The sequence below is a fragment of the Pipistrellus kuhlii genome, unplaced genomic scaffold (genome assembly GCF_014108245.1).
Source record: "Pipistrellus kuhlii isolate mPipKuh1 unplaced genomic scaffold, mPipKuh1.p scaffold_m20_p_83, whole genome shotgun sequence".
Taxonomy (NCBI): Eukaryota; Metazoa; Chordata; class Mammalia; order Chiroptera; family Vespertilionidae; genus Pipistrellus; species Pipistrellus kuhlii.
The window spans coordinates 113,672-138,397 of NW_023425588.1; the positions used below are offsets into that span (position 1 = coordinate 113,672).

Genomic DNA, 24,726 nt, shown 5'->3' on the forward strand with positions numbered 1-24,726 from the left:
TATATATATATATATATATATATATATATATATGAATAAAAATGAAAAGGAAGAGAGAAGTAAGGCTTTGTGTTGTTTGCCTGCCTATACCCCCCCCCCCCCCCCCCCAGTGTGATCGCACTTTCCAAGTGGTGGTGGCCACCTTCCCAGAGGAACAAGGGACCACAGTCCCAGATCCCTGTGTCTGTCTGTCCTCACCTGGGGCTGTGGGAGGATGGACACAGGTGGCTGCTCTCCTCTGAGAAGGGAGGTGCTCACTTGGTTCCTCAATGTTCTACCCAGGGTTTTGCTCCAAGGACATTGTTATACTGTAAACCAAAAGACTCTTTAATCAAGAAGACAAATTTATTTGGAGTCCTGTTCATTTTGCTAGCGCTAGCGGGGCCCAGAGGAAATCTTACTTCTCTAATTCTGGGCCCTCGTGGAGGAAGTCTTCCCTATTTATTCTTTTTCCAGCTCTTTGTCTCCAAAATTTGAAATGAGACTTCTGGACCTTCTGAGAAAAAGTCCTGTTTGTTGGAACGGATCCCTGAGACCATATCTCAAGGCCTGGCCAGGCGCCAGCACTGACAACTCTGTCCATGGTATAGTTTATGGCCTCTCTGGAAAGGGGAGTAGTCTTATTTTCCTCTATTATTTAAGAAAGCAAATGTTTACAGAAGCCAAATTTTATACAGTAGTTTTTACACAAAATGGAGGTTATTATGCTTCAGCATCACATTCCATTTTTATCATTCTTTTGTAATTATTTAATTTTAATTGTTTTTGTTTGTTAATCCTCACCCAAGGATATTTTTCCATTCGTTTTTAGGGAGAGTGAAAGGGTCAAGGAGAGACAGAGAGAAACATAAATGTGTAAATGTGAAAGAAACACATTGATTGGTTGCCTCCTGCACAAGCCTGGCACCAAGGTAAGTGCCCATGACCTGAATCAAACCTCGGAACTTCAGTCCACAGGCTGATGCTCTGTTACCTGAGCCACACGTGCCAGGGCTCCTTTTGCACACTAACAGTCTGGTAGTTTACTGAAATGTAAACTGGTGACAGGGAGAGACACTTTGAGACAGAGGTTGGGGCCTCAGCATCCAGCTCAGCCTCTCCTGACTGATCACAAGTGAACATTAGAGTTTTGAGGAAGATGTGATTGGGGAAAACAAAAGAGAATCTTTCGAAGGCAAAGTAAAAGCATCATCCCAATGTAAATTCTTATTGCAAAGCCCACGAAAGACCACCTGCAGGTGAAGGAGACCAAGAGGAAGCCCATTGGATAAGCCTCTGGGGGCAGCACCACAGGGTCCTCCTCAAAACCCCAAGGATGGAGGACTCTTGGTCCTGGAAGCTGTCCCCAAAGAAATGGGGTCAGAATGACCAAGTGTTGAGAAAGGAGGGAGGAACGGTGGGTCAGGACTAGACCCCTTGTGGCCAGCATATGTGAGTCCTTTCCATCTGGAGTCACCGTAGGATGACAAGGTCAGGTCCCAGCTGCACCCTTATATCCAGACTCCATGCAAATTGGACGCTCCTCCTGCTCATAAAAGAGGGCCCAGCACACATCTGGGGAGACACCCAGAACCCACGAGCCTGAGACAGGACCCCAGGGACTTCACCATGGACTTGGTGCCAAGCTGCGTTTTCCTCCTGATCATTTCTCAAGGTCATTCTCAGGAGAGGGGAGTGCTGAGACCTGTGCCTATGCCTGTTAGTGCTTCCATGTGAATCTAAGTCCACCTTGTGTCTCTGTGTTTGCAGGTGTCCAGTGTGAGGTGCAGCTGGTGGAGTCTGACAGAGGCTTGGTGCAGCCTGGGGGGGTCTCTGAGACACTCCTGTGCAACCTCTGCATTCAACTTCAGTAGCTGCTGGATGCACTGGCTCTGTCAGGCTCCAGGGAAGGGGCTGGAGTGGCTTGGGAATACCAATCCTGATGGAAGTACCACATACTATGCCTACTCTGTGAAGGGTCGATTCACCATCTACAGAAACAACACCAAGAACATGCTGTATCTGCAAATGAAAAGCCTGAGAGCTGAGGACACTATCCTGTATTACTGTACCAGACACACAGTGAGGGGAAGTCAGTGTAAGCCCAGATACAAACCTCCCTGAGGGAGGAAACAGGGCTGGGTGCAGGGAGAGTCTCGGACACCAGGAGGTGGTCAGCACAAGCAAACCTAGTGTCCCAGCTCAGAAGCTGTCCCTGGAGGGGTTGGTTTTGCAGACTTCCTATTGGGGTCAATGCTTTCTTCTTTCCTGTTGTCCCTGGGGCAGATCCTGCTTCCTTCTTTGTGTCTTTAATTAGATTCTCTGCAGGCAAAAAAGGAGGAAGTGGCTGTTTTAGATCTGGTGACTTTTCTTCTGTGCCCTTCCTGTCACCAGGTCCCTGATGGTTGCTCTCTGGGTTGACAAGGAAAACATTCTAGGGATTCCTGTCCCCTCACTGAGAATGATGTTACCCTCCCTCCCCCACAGTGCTGGGGGGGGGGGGCGAGGACGCAGAGTCCAGGCCCCAAACCTCACTTGAGGGTGATCAGCCCCTGGCTCCACCCTCAGAAGAGCCCATAGGGGGCAGTTAGCTGCTTGCCTCTCACTGACATGGCTGCACATGGATTTAAGGTGTCCCACCCTACAGACACTGCTCTGTGAACCTGAGAGATGAACCCAGCTCTCAGGGTGTCCTGCAGGGAGGCAGTTACAATGAATTTCATGTAGCTCTCCTATGTCCCTTTCCTTTGATTGCTGTGTACAAAGACAGATGTAACCCTCCATTCTCTGGAGCATTATCTCAATTCATTGAGGTTCTGTTTCATGGCATATGTCAACAGTTTAGCTCAAATAAATTCACAAAAATTCTTTAAGGTGTGAATTATATTTTTACTTTATAACTGAGAATCTGCTGAAGAGAGACATGGTACACACCCATCCTTGCCCTCTGTCCTCTGCAGCCCACATTCTCCCCGTATCGGGCCTGCACAGTGAGAGGGCAGGGCGGGGAGAGGATGGGCTCCTGACTCCACTGTGGGGCAGGGAGGAGTTATCCTCCATTCTGTAATTGAACCCTAGCCCTCACCCAACCAATCAGGGTTAGCCGAGGCAGTGACATCACCACCAACCGGAGTAAAACCCCTGGACTGGGTGAAATTTGCTCTCTTCAGCCATGCTGCCGGCCTGAGTGGGACAGAGCCCATGCTAGCATGGAAAAGGCTCTTTTGTTTATTGCATCGGACTCGGCTCCCTGGTGGTCATTGGGGATCATGAAGTCTGGGTGTAATATATGGGGGCTCGTCCAGGATCCCAAGCCAAGACCATGAGGGGCCCGGATCCAGAGAGACTGACTGGTCATGGTAGGTGTGTGTTTGTCTGTGTCCTTGTGTGCACGCTCTGGAGGGACATAAAACCCCTCATGGAATTGGCGGCCAAATACACCTGGTGGACGCACCATGAAGGCCACCGGCAGGAGGTCAGAAGACGTTCTGACCTCCCGGGAAGGCCCTAGAGCACATGTGCCAAACACAAGGCCTGCGGGCCAAATCTGTCCAGCCAGGCCTTGCAATGTGGCCAAATCTGTCCAGCCAGGCCTTGCAATGTGGCCCACACCGCACTCCGCTGCGTTTCCATCACAATGACAGTTTATGACTGTTCAGTAAACCATTCGGCCCGCGATTTAGGCTGGATTTTAGATTTTGGCCCCTTCTCTGATTGAGTTCGACACCCCTACCCTAGAGGGACCCTCACATGGGAAGAGGGATGGTAGCCTCTCCCAGGACGAGGTGAGCATTGTGAGCTGTTGCCTAACCTGTGGAAAGTGAGCCTTTCCCAGGTCTGAGTTTGGTATCGGTTGGCGACATGGCACCCCAGGATGGAGCCGGCAAAGTGTGACCTGTGTGGTGGTGCGGGGCCCCCTGGTGGCGTTGGGTCGAAGGAGGGGCTTTTGTGAGGCTCAGTCTGTGCATTGGAGTGCGGCTGGGCAGTGGTGGTCTCACTCGGGAAGCAGGCACCTTGGTTAATTTGCTGGCTGCCTGGAGAAGGGGAGGTGGAGCCGGGAAGCCGCTGGGGCGACTTGCGCTTTCTCCTCAGGGTGCGGCCTAAGTAGTGTGGCTGGGGCCGCTGCGGCAGCAGCCTCGCTCTGGGGGCCTGGGCCGGGGGGGGGCGGTGTCCTGGGCTGGCGTGGAGGCATCAGTCCGGGAGAAGAGCTCAAGGGCGAATTTCTGTGCTCAGTAAAGGGAAAAGGCCAGTTCAAAACGAGTGCGCATAGTTTTGGGCTGTGCTTAAAACTCTTTTCTGTGTACAGTATAAGTTTTAAAAATGGTGGAGATTAACTGGGAGGTAAATTAAAACTGGTTTCCCAAGTCATTGTAAGCAGCTTTTGAAATTCCCTGCCATGAGGCGGAAACTAGATGGTAATGGTAACAAGTTTATAAGAATGACTGGGAGTTTTCAGCTAAAGAATGTGTTCATTTGCATTTGAATGCTACTCCAGTGATCTGCAGGGAGTGGCAGGTGATTCCGTGGTGAAGCTGCCCAGATGGCCTTGCTTACAATGTTTAGTCTTTGTCATTGGTATCAGCTAAGCAGAGTCATATAAGTATGAATTGTGATTGACCTATGAACAAAATTCATTTTTTCTGACATTGTCTTAAATCTTAGTAAACTGCCTCTGGTACGGAGAGGTCTAGGGGAGGCCGGAGAGCACAAGACTATTAGTTCTCCTGCAAAGAGATTATTCAGTGCTTTGTTTGAACTTCAGAAAAAAATTTTGAGATCTGAAAAAATGTGTGACCAGATCTGTTGCTGAAACTTTACCCTAAGTAAGCAAGATGTAGTAGAAATGTAATGTTATTAATCTAAAAAATGCCAAATATATTTGACTTGCCAGCTTTAAAAGTTCAAAGTATAAATTGAATTAGGAAAAGTTAATTGCAGTAACTAAATGCCTAGAATATGGCAGGCTAACCTGTATTACATGTGTTTAGAATAAGCAGTAATGATCAAATATCTCAAGGATTGATTTATTCTCATTTGTCAGATGAGGAATCTATATGATGCTTGAGCCCTATCCAGGTTGTTTCATACAGACCTAAGTAAATTTATTGGGAATTTATAGTGTGCCTCTTGTGAAGAAGTAGGCCAAATCATATATTTTTCTCTTAATGTAGAAAAAGTGATAGCCATATTAATTTGTTTTGTTTTGCTTTTCTCATATGCCATTGATGTTATCATTTGTAATCACATTGTAAGTTTGAATTTGGGCTTGTACCTGCATCTTGTATTTGTACATTCGGTTGTTTAAACTTTGGGAATCATTTTTGGTTTCAGTCATGTGTGTCTACTTTATAGATTTAAGTAGACTTCATCACAAAGGTATATAATTTATTTAGAATTGTGTTAAAACAATGTGAAAACAATTATTTGTATGATTTAACCCCCCGCAACTGCTTGGACAATTTTCACCGATGTTCTGGGGGTGGGGCGCAGAGTAGAGGGGGCTTAGAAATGTAGATAAATCTGTATCTGTAGGAAAAATGTGGCATTTTAAATTTCAAGCTGTTAGAGGCATGGGAACAGGTACTGGACCTGCTCCCTCCTCCCTTGCCTTTTCTTTAAAACTTGAGGCATGATTATGTATTTTTGGAAGATAAGATTTTTATAAAAGTTATAAAGAAAATGTCCTGAAAGGTTAGCTAGGAAAGGCACGCCTGTTAGTTTCCTGATGGGCATTGGGGCAGCCTATTTAATCTTGAGAGAGCCAATAGGACCCATACATCAGCCCAGGAAGCCACCGGACAAACTGCCTGTTTTCCTTGGACATCAAGAAGGACTGCGGTCCTCGGAAGGAACATGTACTGGGGGAATGCAGCTGTTGAACTGGTCCCAAGTGGAACAACAGGCCTTTGAGGAGCCAAAGAGGCTTCTCATCTCAGCAGTTGCCCTAGCCCTGCCAGACATCAAGAAGCCCTTCCACCTCTACGTGAATGAGGTAAGAGGCATTGCCAAAGGGGTTCTCACTCAGACTCTAGGTCCCTGGAAGAGACCTGTTGAATATCTGTCTAAGAGACTGACCCTGTGGCAGCAGGGTGGCCAGCATGCTTCCAGGCAGTGGCCACCACAGCATTGCTGGTGAAGAAGGCAGATAAGCAGACTCTGGGCCAGAAGCAAAGCTTTTCTCCTGGACCAGCCCTGTGTCCGGATTCATAAAGACTCTGGCTATGAATCCTGCCAGCCTGCTTCCAGATGATGATGGAGGAACCCATTTATGACTGCACAGAGGTAACAGACGACAAGGTACTGTTCAAGGATGAGAGCAGTTACGTTCAGGATGGGACCTGATACGCAGGGGCAGTGGTAGTCACCCTGGACCACACCATTTGGGCACAGCTCCAGAACTTTTGGCCTTATTCCAGGCCCTTTGATGGAGACACTGTGCCAACCACAGAGAAAAGAGGGTTACCAACTGCAGCCAGAAGGAATCCCCTGAAGGACCAGATGATTGGTGGACTCTCCAGATGACAAGACTGTTGGTCCCAGAAGCTCTAGGTCAGAGTTGCCCAGTGACACCAGATTACCCACTTAAGTGTCACCAAGACTTCTGAGCTCCTGTGAGGCAGAGTTGCCAGAAGTACTGTCTATGCACAGGTATATGCTAAGCAAGGTAAGGGGGTCTCCCTGGGAATTCGGGTCCCAGGGATCTTCCCCAGGAGAGCATTGGTAGGTGGATTTCAGAAATTAAACCACCAGCATTGAAGTCTAGTTTTTGTAGATACTTCAGATTAGGTTGAAGTATACCCCACTAGAATGGAAACTACCTCTATAGTAGTCAAGAGATTACTCCTGGAGATTATACCTAGATTTGGGCTGCCAATATCAGATAACAGACCCACCTTGGTAGATAATGTATCTCAGAGTATAGCTCTTGCCTTAGGACAGGTAAAGTGAGACTCTGGAAAAAGGGTTTAGCTAAATGTGTCCTAGAATCAGTGAAAATTGGACCAACCCTCTGTCCTTCGCCCTCTTAAGGGCCAGGTGTACCCCTTACTGGGACAAGTTTCCCCTTTTTTGGGAGGGGATTATGTATGGTAACCATTCCCTTGCTCAAGTCCTTACAGGCTCTGCAGTTTGCTTGTTCCAGATGCACTGCCAGTGCCCCCTGAAGACCCTATAGCCCAGGAACTCAATGTGGGTAAAGAAATTCACTGCCCAAGGACTCAAAGGGACACTGTACTGTTATACTGAGCAAGCCCACTGCTGTTGAAGTAGATGGCACCCAGACCTGACTACATGAGTCCCAGCTCCTGTATGGCCTGGATCCTGGCAACTACAGGCCAGGAGGAGAACTGATGCCTGCAGGAGGGAACTGGACTTCAGTGAGGACAATACTGTTGGGAACTGTGGTACTAAGGGTCTTGGTAACCCTATTTGTTATTTATGCTGAAATGAAGTAAGCTGAGTCAATAATTTGACTCAGGCACATTAGACAAGGGGGCGGTGAGAGGGTAAGGCGGGGCAAGAATGGGCTCCTGACTCCATTGTGGGGCAGGGAGGAGTTATCCTCCATTCTGTAATTGAACCCTAGCCCTCACCCAACCAATCAGGGTTAGCCAAGGGAGTGACATCACCACCAACAGGAGTAAAACCCCTGGACTGGGCGAAATTTGCTCTCTTCTGCCATGCTGCTGGCTTGAGTGGGACAGAGCCCATGCTATCATGGACAAAGCTCTTTTGTTCATTGCATCGGACTCAGCTCCCTGGTGGTCCTTGGGGATCACGAAGTCTGGGCATAACAACAGGACGTCCATGTGGCTGTGCTCTGCCATCTCCTTCCCGCCTGGTAGGTTTTGCCTTAAATGCACCCCTATGCCACTCCTCATAACCATTTCTTGTGCCAGGCCCTTCCTGAGGTGCCAGGGCCAGTGCCACTCAGGTGGCCTGAAGCTGAACACAGCTGCCTTGCTGAGCCCACATGCAGTGCCCATGTGTGATGTCAGGGTGTGGAGTCCCACCTGTGTCAAGTGGAGACAGCTGAGCACTGAGCTCAGAGCACTTCCAACAGCTCACACCTGTGCTGAGGGAACCTCCAGGGGCCCCTGAGCTGCAGAGCATAATGGTGGACAAGCCCGTGGTCACTGGAATCACAGGGCAGTAAGGGAGTGCTGGTGCTGAAACATGCATCTTATTATAAAAACTGCTGTTTGAAATTATAGCCCTGCTATTTTGGCTTCTGTAAATGGTTGCTTGATTAAGTAATAAGGAAAATAAGACTACTCCCACTTCAGAGAGGCCATTAAACCTTCCCCAGATGAAGTTATCAGTGATGGTACCAAGCCAGGCCTATGGTTCAGGTCTGAAAGCCCCAGCACATAAGGCTTTATGAACTTGCAAAGGGAAATACTCCTATTTGTGAGACAAAGATAGTAAAAACATATAAATCGGGATAGTTCCTCCATGTTTGGGCCCAGAATTTGAGAAACATTTTTTGGTCAATACAGAAAGTGAGGGGAAGAGGGGCAAAAAAGAACGGAAGTGGGGGGGCAAAGGGGGGCACCTGGGAGAAGGGCCTTTTACTCCTAAGCAGAAAAGCAAGAGGATTCAGTCTCCAGGCTTGGCGGGACGAGTGGCTGGCTACTTCTTAAGCTTCTCCAGAATATTCAGCAGCACAATTTTAAGACAGGAGTGTACATAATACCTCAGACCACCACCAAGCCTGCTCTTCAGATTGGCTGGGGGGTGAGGGTGTTGATGGCATCTGTACATCATGGGTCAAATGTATCGGTTTACTTACTTTTCTTTGTCAATGGAGGTGCATATTCTAATTACTTGATAAACTTATTTTTACAATATAATCAAGTTTTTATATAAACCGTTCTCAAAACTGCCATAGATTTCTGGGTGTTCATTTTATATCTTGCTACATTGCCAAATTCATTTATTAAGTCTAATATTTTTTTTTATGGTTTTCTATGTACAATATCATGTCATCTCTAAATAAGTGATTTTTGCTCCTTCTTTTCCAATTTGGATGCCTTTTATTTCTTCTTCCTGTCTGATCTGTATGGCCAGCACTTCCAGTACTATGTTGAACAGGAGTGGTGAAAGCAAGCATTCCTGTCTTGTTCCTGTTTTTAGGGGAAATGCCTTTAGTTTTTGCCCACTGAGTATGATGTTGGCTGTAGGTGTGACATATAAGGCTTTTATAATGTTGAGGTATGATCCCTCTATTCCCACATTGTTAAGCATTTTTATCAGAAAAGTGTGTGTTGGACTTTGTCAAATGCCTCTTCTGTATCAATTGATAATGATTATGTGATTTTTCTCTCTCAATTAGTTTATGTAATGCATCACATTTATTGATTTGTGGATATTGTTCCATCCTTGCATCTCTGGAATAAATCCCACTTGGTCATAGTGTATGATTTTTCTGATGTACTGCTGGATCCAGTTTGCTACAATTTTGTTGAGGATTTTACCATCTGTTCATCAGGGATATTGGTCTGTAATTCTCTTTCTTTGTAGTGTATTTATCTGGTTTTGGGATTAGTGTAATGTTGACTTCATTGAAAGAGCTTCGGAGAGTGCCTTCCTCTTGAATTTTTTTTTTTTTTGAATAGTCTGAGAAGGATTGGTTTTAATTCTTTGAATGTTTGGTGAAATTCCCCTGTGGAAGCCATCCAGGCCAGGGGTTTTGTTTGCTAGAAGGTTTTTGATTTCTGTCTCAATTTTATTAGTAGTTATCAGTCTATGCAGGTTTTTTTATTCTTCCTGATTGAGTTTTGAGAGGTTGTGTTTTTCCAGGAATATGTCCATTTTTTCTTGGTTGGCCACTTTGGTGGAGTAAAGTTGTTTGCAGTATTTTGTTTGTTTGTTTGTTTTACAATCCTTTGTATTTCTGTGGGGGCTGTTGTTATTTTGCCTATTTTTTATTTTTATGATTTTGCTTATTTGGGTCCTCTCTCTTTGCTTCTTGGTGAGCCTGGTTAGAAGTTCATCAATCTTGTTTATCCTTTCAAGAACCAGCTCTTGGTTTCATTGATCTTTTGAATAGCTTTTTTTGTTTTGTTATTTTTTGTTTGTTTGTTTTGTTCTGTGTCATTTATTTCTGCTCTGTACTTTATTATTTCCTTCCTCTGGTTACTGTGGGTTTTTCTTGTTTCTCTATTTCTAATGTTTTAAGTTGCAAGGTTAGATAATTTTTTTACAATTTTTATTTTTATTTTTATTTTTATTTTTTAAGGTAGGCCTATAGAGCTCTGAACTTCTCTCTGAAGGACTACTTTCATTGAGTCCCATAGAATTTAGATTGTTGTGTTTTCATTGACACTTGTTTGCAGGATGTTTTTTTATTTATTCTTTGATCTTTTTGGCAACATTATTAAACAACAATCATTGTTTAATAGCATGCTTTTTAGCCTTTAAGTCTTTGATTTTTTTTTCATTGTCTTTATTGTAGATTATTTCTAATTTTAGGCCATTGTGATCTGAGAAAATGCTTATTATGATTCCTATCTTATTGAATTTGAAGAGACTGCCTGTGTCCAAATATCTGGTCTATCTTTGAAAATGTCCTATGTGCACTTGAGAAGAATATATATTCTGTGGCGTTGGGGTGAAATATATTAAAGATATCAATTAGGCCCAACTGATTGAGGGAGTCATTTAGGATTGCTCTTTCTTTGCTGATTTTTTGTTTATAGGATTTATTCAGTGGTGTCAGTGGGATATTAAAGTCCCCTATTGTGACTGTATTTCTATTGATTTCTCCCTTGATATCTTCCAGAAGTTGTCTTATGTATGTGGGTTTTCCTGTATTGGAGCAGATTTATATGTTTATTAGAGTTATATCTTCTTGTTCAATTGCTTTCTTTAGTATTATGTTGTGGTCTTTCTTATCTCTTCTTATGGCCTTTACTTCAAAGTCTATTTTGTCTGATATAAGTGTTGCAATCCCAGTTTCTTTCTCATTTCCATTTTCCTGGAAAAAAAAAATATATGTAAATAGGAAAAGTTCCTCATTGTTTGGGCCCAGAGTTTGAGAGTCATTTTCCTCTGGGCCCTTACACACTTATAATAATAAATGTAACTCCATCTCTCTAAGTGTTGCCTAGTTCTTCTCCAGTTTTCTGTAACATTAATGGTTCCCTAAAACATGGAGAAATAACGGTGCTTTGCTTTTTGACCTCCAGTGAATGGGCCAGATTTGGGGCCCAGGGGATGGGATAGGCCTCTGGGATGAGCCGATCTGCTGGTTTAGCAGAATTGTATACTGGAGGACACAGGGCCCTCCCAGACCTCAGCCCAGGACTCGGCTGGCATCTGGAGAGAATGGACAGACACTTCTGGACCTGTGGACAGAATCAGTAAGGTAAGGGCTCTTTTAAAAAAAAAAAAAAAATATATATATATATATATATATTATTGATTTTTTTACAGAGAGAGGAGAGAGGGATAGAGAGCTAGAAAAGTAGATGAGAGAGAAACATCGACCAGCTGCCTCTTTCACACCCCCTACTGTGGAAGTGCCAGCAACCAAAATACATGCCCTTGACCAGAATCGAACCTGGGATCTTTCAGTCCACAGACCGATGCTCTACCACTGAGCCAAACCAGTTTCGGCAAGGTAGGGGCTCTTATCAGTGAGGCCCACACAAGTGAGTGGATGGGGGAGCTTGATCACCTCCCTGGAAGTCAAGGACTTCCTCAGGCAAGTTAATCAGAAGTCAGGCGGACTGTTTAACCTCTGGGTAAATACCTGGTAGAAGTAAAAGAACTGGGACTATCTGGTATATTATATAAGTGTGGGACTCTAGAGGTGAGTGAATTCAGATTTGATTAAGGAAGTATGAGTTTACTCTGCTGTTTGTTTGTGTGTGTTCCAACTTCACCCTTAGGTGGGAACGTATGCACAGGTGACTGAGGTCCCTCAGCCAAAGGATTGGACTTAATTAAATTTGACCAATCATAAACTAAACACAGAGACAAATATTAAGATGCTTGAATCCCACAGTTTATTTACCAGAGTCCTGGTTATTTCCAGAAGCCTAGGCAGGTCACCTGGAGATCCGCGCTGACAGACACACACACTGGACAGGAACACGCCATGGCAGCGTCTCGGTCAAAGTTGAGGCCTCAGAGGTTTGGCTCACATGCAGAGTGACAGCTCATTCACTCAGGCAGAGCTTCACACAGTATCTCGAACAGGGAGAAGGAAGTGGAGGGAATACGTCGGGCGGAGGAGCCCTTAGTGGTCTCTGACCTGGTGCCTCAGTTTCCTTCCTTTAAGTCCATTTTCCGCTGTGTCATGATGAGTCTTCAGTGTGTTTTAATTGAGGAGTCTCCAGGTACTTTTTTCCTGTCTTTCCAATTTTCCAGATAAGCACATGTTAGGGCGTTTACACAGTTAGGGGATCAGAGTCACTTTTAAAACTTAAGTTTTACAAAATGGATTCAAGTCACACTAAATGGAGTTACTTATACTATGTCTTTAAATACATTTCAAATAATTCCTTTTCTTAAAATAAAATCAGAATAAGATCAGAAATACAACTCACACTTAAACTATAAATCACTCATAAAAGTAAATGCTTTCACTCCTATTTTAAATCACACAAATAATTATTCTCCGACTGTTTTAAATCCTTAAAATATAAATCAAACATCACACTAATATAACTATAACAATGTGGGACTAGCCACTTTGCTACCAAGAAGGGGGACTAGACGCAGTCTTAACTCCTCAAGTAGGTTCTCACCAAGACATTGGTTGAGAATTTTGTTCTGGGACATGGGTGCTGGGAGTGCCCCCAAGCTCCTCTGGGGAGTTGGGCATTGTTTCATTTATCTGCTCAGCTCCAATCTGTGCTAGTCTACTAAGAGACTGTTGGTATGGATGTTTGTCTGTTTTTGCATAATTATCTGTTCATTAACTGATCTGTGTGAAGCAAAAGCTACATTGTGCCTTCTAGCTGTATACATGAGATTATTTGTTATCTCTTTCTATTGTTTAATTCGATTAAAGACGGGGTGGACCTGCAATGAATACAAAAGGTTCTAGCAGCTGTGAGATTTCTTTTTTCACAGTCTTTTGCTCTCTGTCAGAGAGGAAACCAGCTGAAGTATCTAATAAAAATTTCTGTCTATGTTTGTATAAGTAAGGGTTTCAGTTTTCTATGATTTGTGAATATTCTTTTTTTAAAATACATTTCATTGATTTTGTACAGAGAGGAAGGGAGAGAGATAGAGAGTTAGAAACATCAGTGAGAGAGAGTCATCGATCAGCTGCCTCTTGCACACCCCCTATTGGGGATATGCTCGCAACCAAGGTACATGCTCTTGACCGGAATCGAACCCGGGACCCTTCAGTCTCCAAGCCAATGCTCTATCCATTGAGCCAAACCGGTTTCGGCTGGTTTGTGAATATTCTATATTAAATTGAAATTTTGAAGTTCTAGGGTTAATTTAAAGGTATAAATTTGTGAAATTTCAAAGAACAAAGAACTTTTATTTATGGCTTTTTATCTCTTTTAGTGGACAGAGACTTCCAAGGGCAGGGTTTACAGCTTCACAGGGCTGAGAGATTTACAGGCCCTGTCCCTGACTGTGGCATCATAGTTCAATAAGAGCCACCTGAGGCGGAACTAAAGCTGAAATTATTATTAACTATTAGTGGACTCCATTAACTCTGGTTGTGTGTCTTGTGCAGTCTGTTGCCTTCGTGGTTATGTGTTTTGTTTGATTTGCCAATTTCACTTATTTAATATTGTAGTATCCTCAGAGGACATAACCTGGTCTTTCCCGTGCTCCCTCATCCTGATTCTGATAGTATCTGTAACTGGATTAAAGATCTTTTCTTTGAAGAGGCCCTCCAAGCTTTCAGTCTGAAATTTCCCTACAAACCCTTTTCTTCATCTGCTATCTTTTCAGGCCAACTAAGAGTCATTTTTACCCCATAGATCAGACCCTTGCCTCTAGGAAGAAGGACTACTACAGCAGCAGTCTGTAGTTTTCTCTGAAACTCCCTCTGTTTCTATTTCTCCTCTCTGTAGGAATTGTCCTCTGCTCACTCACAATAGGAGAGGGAGACAAGCAATGGTCCCTGGGCTGGGAAACACAGGAGGGAGGGGTGTTGGCAGTCAATTAGGAAGCAGGGAGACATAGGTTTTATTGATTTTTACTGGCTGCAGACTGCTCTGCTGGTGTAGGGCTTTGGTCCAGGTGCCTTATCAGTGCAACACTGGATTCAAGGTCAAAAGTTTTCTGCAAGCACAATTAATATTTCTCTGCCTATTTTATTCTTTCTAACTATTCCAATACTAAATTAGACTGATACAATATAATTGAAATTGAATAAGAAAAAATATAGCAGTTTTTACTAGACTAATTTACCTGTTCTTAGTTTTATCATAGAAGGTCTAGATATATTTTCTTTTATTTATATGAGATTCATACACTTTATTAATTTTATTTTAAAATAAATCTTAATTGTTCAGATTATTATAATTGTTCCTCTTTTTTCCACCCATAGCTTTCCTGCACCCAGTCCCCACCTCACACTCTGCCCTTACCTCCCCCTTACCCCACTGTCCTCATCCATAGGTGTATGATTTTTGTCCAGTCTCTTCCCGCACACCCCAGAATGCTTTTCCCCATTGGAAGAATTTTCAGTCCACTCCCTTTCTATGCCCCTGATTCTATTATATTCACCAGTTCATTCTGTTCATCAGCTTTTTTATTCATTTGGTTTTTTAGATACACTTGTCGATAAATATCTGTTTATTGCTCATAATTTTTATCATTACCTTATTCTTCTTCTTCTTCTCTTTTAAAAAATATATTTTATTGATTTTTTTCAGAGGAAGAGAGAAGGATAGAGTTAGAAACATCAATGAGAGAGAATCATCCATCAGCTGCCTCTTGCACACCCCCTACTGTGGAAGTGCCAGCAATCAAAATACATGCCCTTGATGGGAATGGAACCTAGGAGCTTTCAGTTCTCAGGCCGATGCTCTATCCACTGAGCCAAACAGGTCTCAGCTTCTTCCTCTTCTTAAAGAATACCTTTCAACATTTCATATAATACTAGATTGGCAGTGATGAACTCCTTTAGCTTTTTCTTATCTGTGAAGCCATTTATCTGATGCCTAATGAGCCAATTAGTTAGGAGTCATCTTTATTGCAAAGGTTCTGAGCAGATTACCTCTGTCAGATTTTGAACTAACACAGGAGGGAGTATTTCCTTTTTTCATATCCTTCTAGTTCTTTCTGTAAGACAGCTTATAACTTTTAGTACATATCTTATCTACATAGTCATCTGTAAACTTGGATGAACAAACACTTGACAGAATATGTGACCTAATATCAGTATCAGTGTATCAGCCCCTATAGATGGCTAGTTTGCAATGTCTGACAGTTAAGTTTATCTTTTCTATTATTCAAGCTAAAAAAATAAAGTTATATTTTGTAGAATAAGAAAAACTGCCCCCAAGGGAATATTGTCAGAGTGACCTAGTCTCTGGAAAGGAGGGAGGAGGGTGAGTCAGGAAGGCACTAGTTGTTGCCAGCATCCTTGAGTGTTTTCCCTAGGGGTCGCCTAGGATGACAAAATCAGGCATGCATACCAGGGTCACTGCTGCACCCTTATATCCAGACTCCATGCAAATGGGGCGCTCCTCATGCTCATAAAAGAGGGCCCAGTCCCACATGCTGGGGAGACACCCAGAATCCAAATGCCTAAAGAGGACCCCAGCGGCTCCACCATGGACTTGGTGCCAAGCTGTGTTTTCCTCCTGATCATTTTCCAAGGTCATTCTCAGGAGAGGGGAGCGCTGAGACCTTTGCCTGTGCCTGTTTGTCCTTCCATGTGAATCTAAGTCCACCTTGTGTCTCTGTGTTTGCAGTTGTCCAGTGTGAGGTGCAGCTGGTGGAGTCTGAGGGAGGCTTGGTGCGGCCTGTGGGGTCTCTGAGACTCTCCTGTGCAGCCTCTGGATTCACCTTCAGTAGCTCCTGGATGTTCTGGGTGTTCTAGCTCTAGGCTCCAGAGAAGGGACTGGAATGGCTTGGGGAAATCTATCCTGATGGAAGTACCACGAAATATGCCCGTGCTGTGAAGGGCTGCTTACCATCTCCAGAGACAACGCCAAGAACACGCTGTGTCTGCAAATGAACATCCTGAAAGATGAGGACACTGTCCTGTAGTACTGTACCAGACACACAGTGAGGGGAAGTCAGTGTGAGTCCAGATACAAACCTCGCTGAGGGAGGCAGCAGGGCTGGGCTGCAGGGAGCATGCAGTACACCAGGGGGCGATGGGCACCAGCACAGCTGAAAGGCCTGGAGATGGTGGAGAGTTGAGCAAAGATACCATTTCATTCTCTGCCTTAAATTAACTTTGCTACCAGGCTCAGTCACAGAGCTCACAGAAAGCCCTTGTCTACATCTGAGTTTAGGGTTAGTGTTTGAGAATAAAAAGGAGATTCTGTCATGAATCTCACACAATTCAGTGTCTGTGACTGAAGGGTGTCTCATGGTAGACCCTGATCACAAATTTCTATCTGGTTGAGGATTAACAAAACAAATTAAATAAATAAAGGAAACTTACCTTAATAAAACAAGACAGGAAGGATATGGTAGGGGGAAACCCTGTCTAAGTACTGTTAACTTAAAAAACAATAACATTTAAGCCCTAAAAGGTTTGGCTTAGTGGATAGTGTTGGCCTGCAGACTAAAGGGTTCAGATTCAATTCCAGTCAAGGGCATGTACGTTGGTTGTGGTCACATCCCCAGTGGGGGCTGTGTGGGAGATAGCTGACAGATATTTCTCTCTCACTGATGTTTCTAATTTTCTATCCCTCACCCTCTCTCTCTGTAAAAAATCAATAAAATATGTTTTTTTCAAAGCATCCAAACCTGTAAAGAGAGTTTGTGAGTTTATTTCAGCCAATTTGTAGACATAAGTGGGAAGCAGAACCTCAACAAACAGCTAATACTCCTCAGAATGGCAGGTTACATCTGAGTAGGTGGGTTACATGAAATCCATTGGTGATAGACTAGAGAGGTGAGGGGTAGGAGAAAGCAAAACTGGGAAACGTCTGGGATTCCATAAAGAGTAAAATGAGAGACATGTGCTTAGGTGGGTGCAGAAACCATCAATGTGATAACAGTGAAGGAATTTGTGGTCTCTGTCCAGGCGCCCTGGCACATTAGGCTGTGCACCAAGGGATCTGGGAAAAGGGAAGTTACAAATTATCCAGACACTGCAAGAGTATCCTATCTAATAGAAGTGTAATATGCAAACTGACCATCACTCCAACACACAAGATGTCCGCCCACATGTGGTCAATGATGGCCACCCCATGTGGACACAAGATGGCCACCACAAGTTGGCCAGCAGGGGAAGGCAGTTGTGAGTGACCAGGTCTGCAGTAGAGGACAGTAGTGTGGGTACACCAGCAGGAAATGACAGTTGCATGGGTGCACCAGCAGGAGAGGGCAGTTGCATGGGCACACCTGCAGGAGAGGACAATTGGAGGGGGGGACCAGGCCTGCAAGGGAGGGAAGTTGGAGGGTACGCAGGTGTGCCGAAGAGGGCAGTTGGCGGGATGTTGCCTAGAGGGGAGGGATGATGGGGAACAGGGCCAGTAGGGCAGGGCAATTGGGAATGACCAGGTCAGCAGAGGAGGGCAGTTAAGGAAATAGGGCAGGCAGAAGAGCAGTTAAGTGCCCATCAAGCTGGCAGGGAAGTGGTTAGGGGGTGATCAGGTTAGCAGGCAGAAGCGGTTAGGGGCAAGTAGGCAGGTGAGCAGTTGGGAATCAGCAGTCCTGGATTGTGACAGGCATGTGTGACTAACCTTTTAGGCCCGATCCATCCTCCCTCTCTTTTCTCCCCCCTCCCAAGCACATTCATACACATTTCTTCCTGTGGGGAGATGATGAAAATAAGACATTTGGAGGTGGGGTTCTAGCAGCCAGACTCTGGATCCCTAATGCACATTCCTGTTAGCCTATAGTCTACTCACTGCCTTTTCCTTAATCTGTTCTTCCAAGAAATGTTTACCTAAATACTCCCATTTTACAGAGGCCATAAAGCATGAACCATACACAGCCCCGGAGAGGCTATCAGCTCTGGCACTAGAGCAGGCCTTAAGGTGTGGTCTCATGGCTTCCATCCCATCAGAAGGGGTTTTCTGCAAAGCCCGAGAAAAGTCCGAAGTCCCATCCATATTTGGGGGACTAAGAAACCAAAGACCATAAAGGGAGGGCTTCCTCCATATTGGGGCTCAGGATTTGGAGAGAAACAGTCTCCCCTGAATCACAGTACTGGTGCATGTGAAATATCTGGAAATAAATGGGTTTTTCCTGTGTCTCCAAGTTCTCCTGTGTGTTCTTAGGTTGCCTGGTAAGTTTGTAACATGGAGCGAAAAGTGCACACAGTTATCACAAACCTGCTTCCTGAATGAGATTAGTTCTAAACAATTCACACCCTGTGGTGTGCAGGCCAATCGTCCAACCAGTGAGCAACACCAGCCAGGGCTCCATTTTAAAGATTGGAATCTCTTCCACATTCAGAGGCTGGGAACACAGGCCTTTTGCACACAAACAGTAAGGAAGTCGAGTGAAATCTGTGTTTTCGGGCAGGCAGCTGAGGGCTTGTGACAGGGACAGCAGGTTTGAGAAGGAGGCTATGCCACAGGGTTCAGCCCAGACTTTCCTCTCTTGTCACTTGCACACATTCCAGGTATTGATAGGGGAGAGATAGAATGTGAGGGACCAGTTAGAACTGTACGACACAATAATCCTGCTCTGGTAACCATGATTGTTCATTCTGATTGAAGAAGCACGTTCTCATCTGGCTGGCAGCCGCACGGGAACCTGGGAGCTCACCTGCAAGTGCAGCCCTTCCTCCCATGTGGAGCTGCCGGGGATCAGGGAGAGACTCACAACTTTGGTGCAGGAAGCAGCCTGCCAGCCAGGGGAATACCCAGGCCTCTGCTCCCTGTCAACAGCCCCTATGGCACAGTCTTTGGCCACTTCCTGTGTGAGCTTCTGTCCTTTTACCCAATACAAGCAGCTGGTTATGGGGGGCTGAGCAGGTTTCTGTGGATGGCCAGCTGTGCTCCGCTATTGCCCACAGCAGTGGAATAAAGGCTCATGTATGATCCACCATGTCTCTGCCTCATTGGCTCAGCAGTGACAGGCAGCAGAGGCCCATGCATTGCCCGGTTCCATATTCATGTGTGTGAGATGTGATTGGGGAAAACAACAAAAAGATAATATTTCTGTCTCAAAATAAAAGCATCATTCCAATGCAAGTTCCTATTCCCAAACTCAGAAAGGCAACATTGCCCACAGCGGGTGAAGGAGAGCGAGAGGAAGATCCATCCATGTGCCTCTGGGGGAAGCAACCCTGGATCCTCTTCAAACCCCAAGGATGGAGAAATCTCAATCCTGAGAGCTGTCTGTCCCCAAGAAATGGGGACAGTTTGACTGGTGTCATGAAAGGAGGAGTGGAGCAGGTAAGGATGGGACCCCTTGTGGCCAGCATCCTTGAGTCCTTTCCCATCTGGGGTCGCCCCTAGGATGACAAGGTCAGGCATGCAGCCCAGGGTCCCAGCTGCACCTTATATGCAGACTCCATGCAAATGGGGCTCTCCTCCTGCTCATAAAGTAGGGCCCAGCCCCACATGCTGGGGAGACACCCAGAACCCACGTGTCTGAGACAGGACCCCAGGGGCTCCACCATGGACTTGGTGCCAAGCTGCATTTTCCTCCTAATCATTTTCCAAGGTCATTGTCAGGAGTGGGGAGCGCTGAGCCCTGTGCCTGTGCCTGTTTGTGCTTCCATGTGATTCTAAGTCCCCCTGTGTCTCTGTGTTTGCAGGTGTCCAGTGTGAGGTGCAGCTGGTGGAGTCTGGGGGAGGCTTCGTTCGGCCTGGGGGGTCTCTGAGACTTTCCTGTGCAGCCTCTGGATTCACCTTCAGTAACTACTGGATGCACTGGGTCCGCCAGGCTCCAGGGAAGGGGCTAGAGTGGCTTGGGGAAATCAATCCTGATGGACGTGGCACAGTCTATGCCAGTGCTGTGAAGGGCCGATTCACCATCTCCAGAGACAACGCCAAGAACATGCTGTATCTGCAACTGAACAACCTGAGAGCTGAGGACACGGCTGTGTGGTACTGTGTCAGGGGCCCGCGGCACCGTGAGGGGAAGTCAGTGTGAGTCCAGACACAAACCTCCCTGAGGGAGGCTGCAGGGCTGTGCTGCAGAGGTCATCCAGGACACTAGGGGGCGCTGAGCTGAGGGAGAGTTGTTCTGCCTTAAATTAACTTTGCTCCCAGGCTCAGACACAGAGCTCACAGAAAGCCCTTGTCTATGTCTAGGTTTAGAGACTGTGTTTGGGAATAAAAATGGAGGCCTTGTAGTGAATCTGGCACAATTCAGTGACTGAAGGGTGTCTCACAGGAGACTGATTCCAAATTCCTATTTAAAAAAAACCAACAAATTAAATAAATAAAAGAATCTTATGTTAATTAAACAGGACAGGAAGGAAATGGGAGGAAGAAACCCCTTCTTAGTACAGTTAACATAAAAAACAATAACATTCAAGCGCTAAAAGGTTTGGCTCAGTGGATAGAGTGTTGGCTTGCAGACTGAAGGGTTCAGGTTTGATTCTGGTCAAGGACATGTACCTTGGTTGTGGGCATATCCCCAGTGGGGCTGTGCAGGAGGCAGCTTCCAATGTTTCTCTCTCACTGATATTTCTAATTTCTCTCCTTCTCCCACCCTCCCTCTCTGTAAAAAATCAATAAAATGTATATTTTTAAAAATATCCAAACCTATAAAGAGAGTTTGTGAGTTTATTTTAGCCAAATTGTTGACAAATGTGGGAAGCAGAACCTCAACAAACTGAGTTAATGCTCCTGAGAATACCAGGTTACATCTGTATTGATACAATGCAATGCAAGGAGGAACATAGGTGGGTTACATGAAATCCATTGGTGATAGACTAGAGAGGTGAGGGGTAGGAGAAAACAAAGCTGGGAAACCTCTGGGATTCCATAAAGAGTAAAATGAGAGACACGTGCTTAGGTGGGTGCAGGAACCATCAATGTGATAACAGTGAAGGAATTTGTGGTCTCTGTGCTGGTGCTCAGGCACATTAGGCTGTGCACCAAGGGGTCTGGGAAAAGGGAAGTTACAAATTATTCAGACACTGCAAGAGTATCCTATCTAATAAAAGTGTAATATGCAAACTGACCATCATTCCAACACACAAGATGAACTCCCCATGTGGTCAATGATGGCCTCCCCGTTGTGGACACAAGATAGCCACCATAAGTTGGCCAGCAGGGGAAGGCAGTTGTGAGGGACCAGGACAGCAGGGGAGAACATTTGGGGGGACCCAGGCCTACAGGAGAGTACAGTTGGGGGGACCAGGCCTGTAGGGAGAACAGTTGGGAGGGGGTACCAAGCCTTCAGGGGAGAAGGCCAGTATGTGAGGGCAGCTGGGAATTACTAAGCCTTCAGGGAAGAGAAGTTGTGCGGGAGGGGTCAGGGGGGGAAGGACCAGGCTGGCAAGGGAAGAAAGTTAGGGGTGACTTAATCAGCAAGAGAGGGCAGTTGGGAATGATCAGGTCAGCAAAGGAGGGGAGTTAAGGATAATGGAGCAGGCAGAAGAGCAGTTAGATGTCCATCAGGCTGTCAGGGGAGTGGTTAGGGGTTATCAGGCTGGCAGGCAGAAGTGGTTAGAGGCAAGTAGGCAGATGAGCAGTTAGGAGACAGCAGTCCTGGATTGTGAGAGGGATATCTGACTGCCCATTTAGGTCTGATCCTTCCCCCCTCTTCCTTCCCCCCCTTCCCCCCCTCTCATGCACGATCATATCCATTTCTTCCTGTGGGGATGATGATTAAAATAAGACATTTAGAAGTGGGGTGCTAGCAGCCAGACTCTAGATCTCTAATCCACATTCCTATTAGCCTATAGTCTACTCACTGCCCCTTCCTTAATCTGGTCTTCCAAGCAATGTTTACCTAAATACTCACATTTTACAGAGGCCAAAAACCATGAACCATCTACAACCTCGGAGGGTATATCAGCTCTGCCACTAGACCAGGCCTTTACGTGTGGTCACATGGCTCCCATCCCATCAGAAGGGGTTTTCTGAAAAGCCTGAGAAAGGTCTGAAGTCCCATCCGTATTTGGGAAACATAGAAACCAAAGGGTATAAAGAGAGAACATCCTCTATATTGGGGCTCAGGATTTGGAGAGAAACAGTCTCCCCTGAATCACAGTACTGGTGCAACATCTGGAAATAAATTGTTTTTTTCCTGTGTCTCCAAGTCCTCCTGTGTGTTCTTAGGTTGCCTGATAAGTTTGTAACCTAGAGTGAAAAGTGCACACAGTTATTGCAAACCTACTTCCTTAATAGGATTAATTTTAAAGAGTTCACACCCTCTCAATGGTCCAGCCACTGAACCACACCAGCCAGGGCTCCATTTTAAAGGATGGAAATGCTCCTACATTGAGAGGCTGGGGACACAGGACTTTTGCACACAAACAGCAGGGAAGTCGAGTGAAATCTGTGGTTTCGGGCAGGCAGCTGCGTGCTTGTGACAGGGACAGCAGGTTTGAGACAGAGGCTGTGGCCACAGGGTCCAGCCCAGCCTCTCCTCCCTCGTCACTTGTACACATTCGAGGTATTGATAGGAAGAGATAGAATGTGGGGGACCAGCTAGAACAGTAAGACACAGTAATCCTGCTCTGGTAACCATGATTGTTCATTCTGATTGAAGAAGCATGTTCTCACCTGGCTGGCAGCCGCACGGGGACCTGGGAGCTCACCTGCAAGTACAGCCCTTCCTCCCATGTGGAGCTGCCTGGGATCAGGGAGAGGCGCACAACTTTGGTGCAGGAAGCAGCCCACCAGCCAGGGGAATACCCAGGCCTCTGCTCCCTGTCAATGGCCCCTTTGGCACAGCCTTTGGGCATTTTCCCTGTGAGCTTCTGTCCTTTTACCCAATACAAGTAGCTGGATACTGGGGGGGGGGGGGGGGGGGGGGGGCGGAAGGGGGAGGAGAGCAGATTTCTGTGGATGGCCGGCTACATTCTCATATTGCCCGCAGCATTGGAATAAAGGCTCATATATGATCCACCCTGTCTCTGCCTCATTGGCTCAGCAGTGACAGGCAGCAGGGGCCCATGCATTGCCTGGTTCCATATTCATGTGTGTGAGATGTGATTGGGGAAAACAACAAAGACAATCTTTTAGTCTCAAAATAAAAGAATCATTCCAATACAAATTTTTATCCCAAAGAAATGGGATCAGGATAACTGGGTCTTGGAAATGGAAAAAGGGAGGGAGGATGGGTCAGGACAGGACCCCTTGTGGCCAGCATCCTAGAGTCCTTTCCATCTGGGGCCGCATGCAGCCCAGGGTCCTCACTGCAACTTTATATCCAGACGCCATGCAAATGGGGCTCTCCTCCTGCTCATAAAAGTGGGCCCAGCCCCACATGCTGGGGAGACACCCAGAACCCACGTTCCTGAGACAGGACCTCAGCGGCTCCACTAAGAACTTGGTGCCAAACTGTGTTTTCCTCGTGATCATTCTTCAAGATCATTCTCAGGAGAGGGGAGTGCTGAGATCTGTGCCTGTGCCTGTTTGTGCTTCCATGTGATTCTAAGTCCCCCTGTGTCTGTGTTTGCAGGTTTCCAGTGTGCGGTGCAGCTGGTGGAGGCTGGTGGAGGCTTCGTGCAACCTGGGGGGGGAGGAGGGGAGCTCTCTGAGACTCTCCTGTGCAGCCTCTGGATTCACCTTCAGTAGCTCCTGGATGTTCTGGGTCTTCCAGGCTCCAGGGAAGGGGCTGGAGTGGCTTGGGGAAATTAATCCTGATGGAAGTTGTCCCGACCTGCGGGACAACAACGGGGGCATGCAGGAACCACCTAAGAGAATGAAACAAACAAGGAACGCGGAAGAATGGAGGCAAGACAAGGTTCTGATCAAGCCTCGAACTTTTATTCTCTGAAATGGCTGTATTTATACAGCAGAAACAAAGGGGGGCATGGTTGCCTATGCAGGGGGGGTCTTTGGTATCTGGCAACACAGGATTGGCTAATTGCCAGGGGTGGTGTGACATTCCAAGGTGCAACATTCCATGGCTGGGCTATCTAGGGGGGAGGATCAGGAAGGGGAAGAGGCAGGAAGACAGGAAGATGCTAAGCCCCATGTTAATCTTTTCTTTTGGCCAAGCCCTCAGGGCACCGCATAACTTCTGCTAGAAGGAACTTAATTCTATTTCCTTAAGACTGAGTTGCTTGCCTCAACTCTGCTGGCTCCCAACAGGAAGTACCACAAACTATGCCAGTGCTGTGAAGGCCTGCTTCACCATCTCCAGAGACAATGCCAACAACACGTTGTATCTGCAAATGAACAGCCTGAAAGATGAGGACATGGCTGTATATTACTGTGCCAGACACACAGTGAGGAGAAGTCAGTGTGAGCCCAGATACAAACCTCCCTGAGGGAGGCCGAAGGGCTGGGCTTCAGGGACCATCCAGTGTACCACGGTGTGCTGGGAACCAGAAAAGGTCCCAGACAGGAACAGGTGGAGGCCTAACCCAAGACAAAATTTCCTGCTCTGCCTTAATTTAACTTTGCTCCCAGGCTCAGTCACAGAGCTCACAGAAAGCCCTTGTCTATGTCTAGCTTTAGCTATTGTGTTTGTGAATAAAAACAGAGGCTCTGTAGT

At 46.0% G+C, this 24,726-nt stretch overlaps 1 long non-coding RNA gene and 2 gene segments (V, D, J or C); all 3 read left to right on the forward strand.

The window, feature by feature from the left end:
* Positions 1–24,726, forward strand: part of LOC118712129 — a 199,876-nt gene that overhangs the window by 76,404 nt on the left and 98,746 nt on the right.
* The window catches only part of LOC118712122, a 106,738-nt gene that overhangs the window by 19,450 nt on the left and 62,562 nt on the right, over positions 1–24,726 (forward strand).
* Positions 1,552–23,972, forward strand: LOC123651815. The gene is made up of 3 exons (XR_006740760.1): positions 1,552–1,654; positions 19,859–20,157; positions 23,961–23,972. It is a non-coding gene; the product is annotated as an uncharacterized LOC123651815 (long non-coding RNA).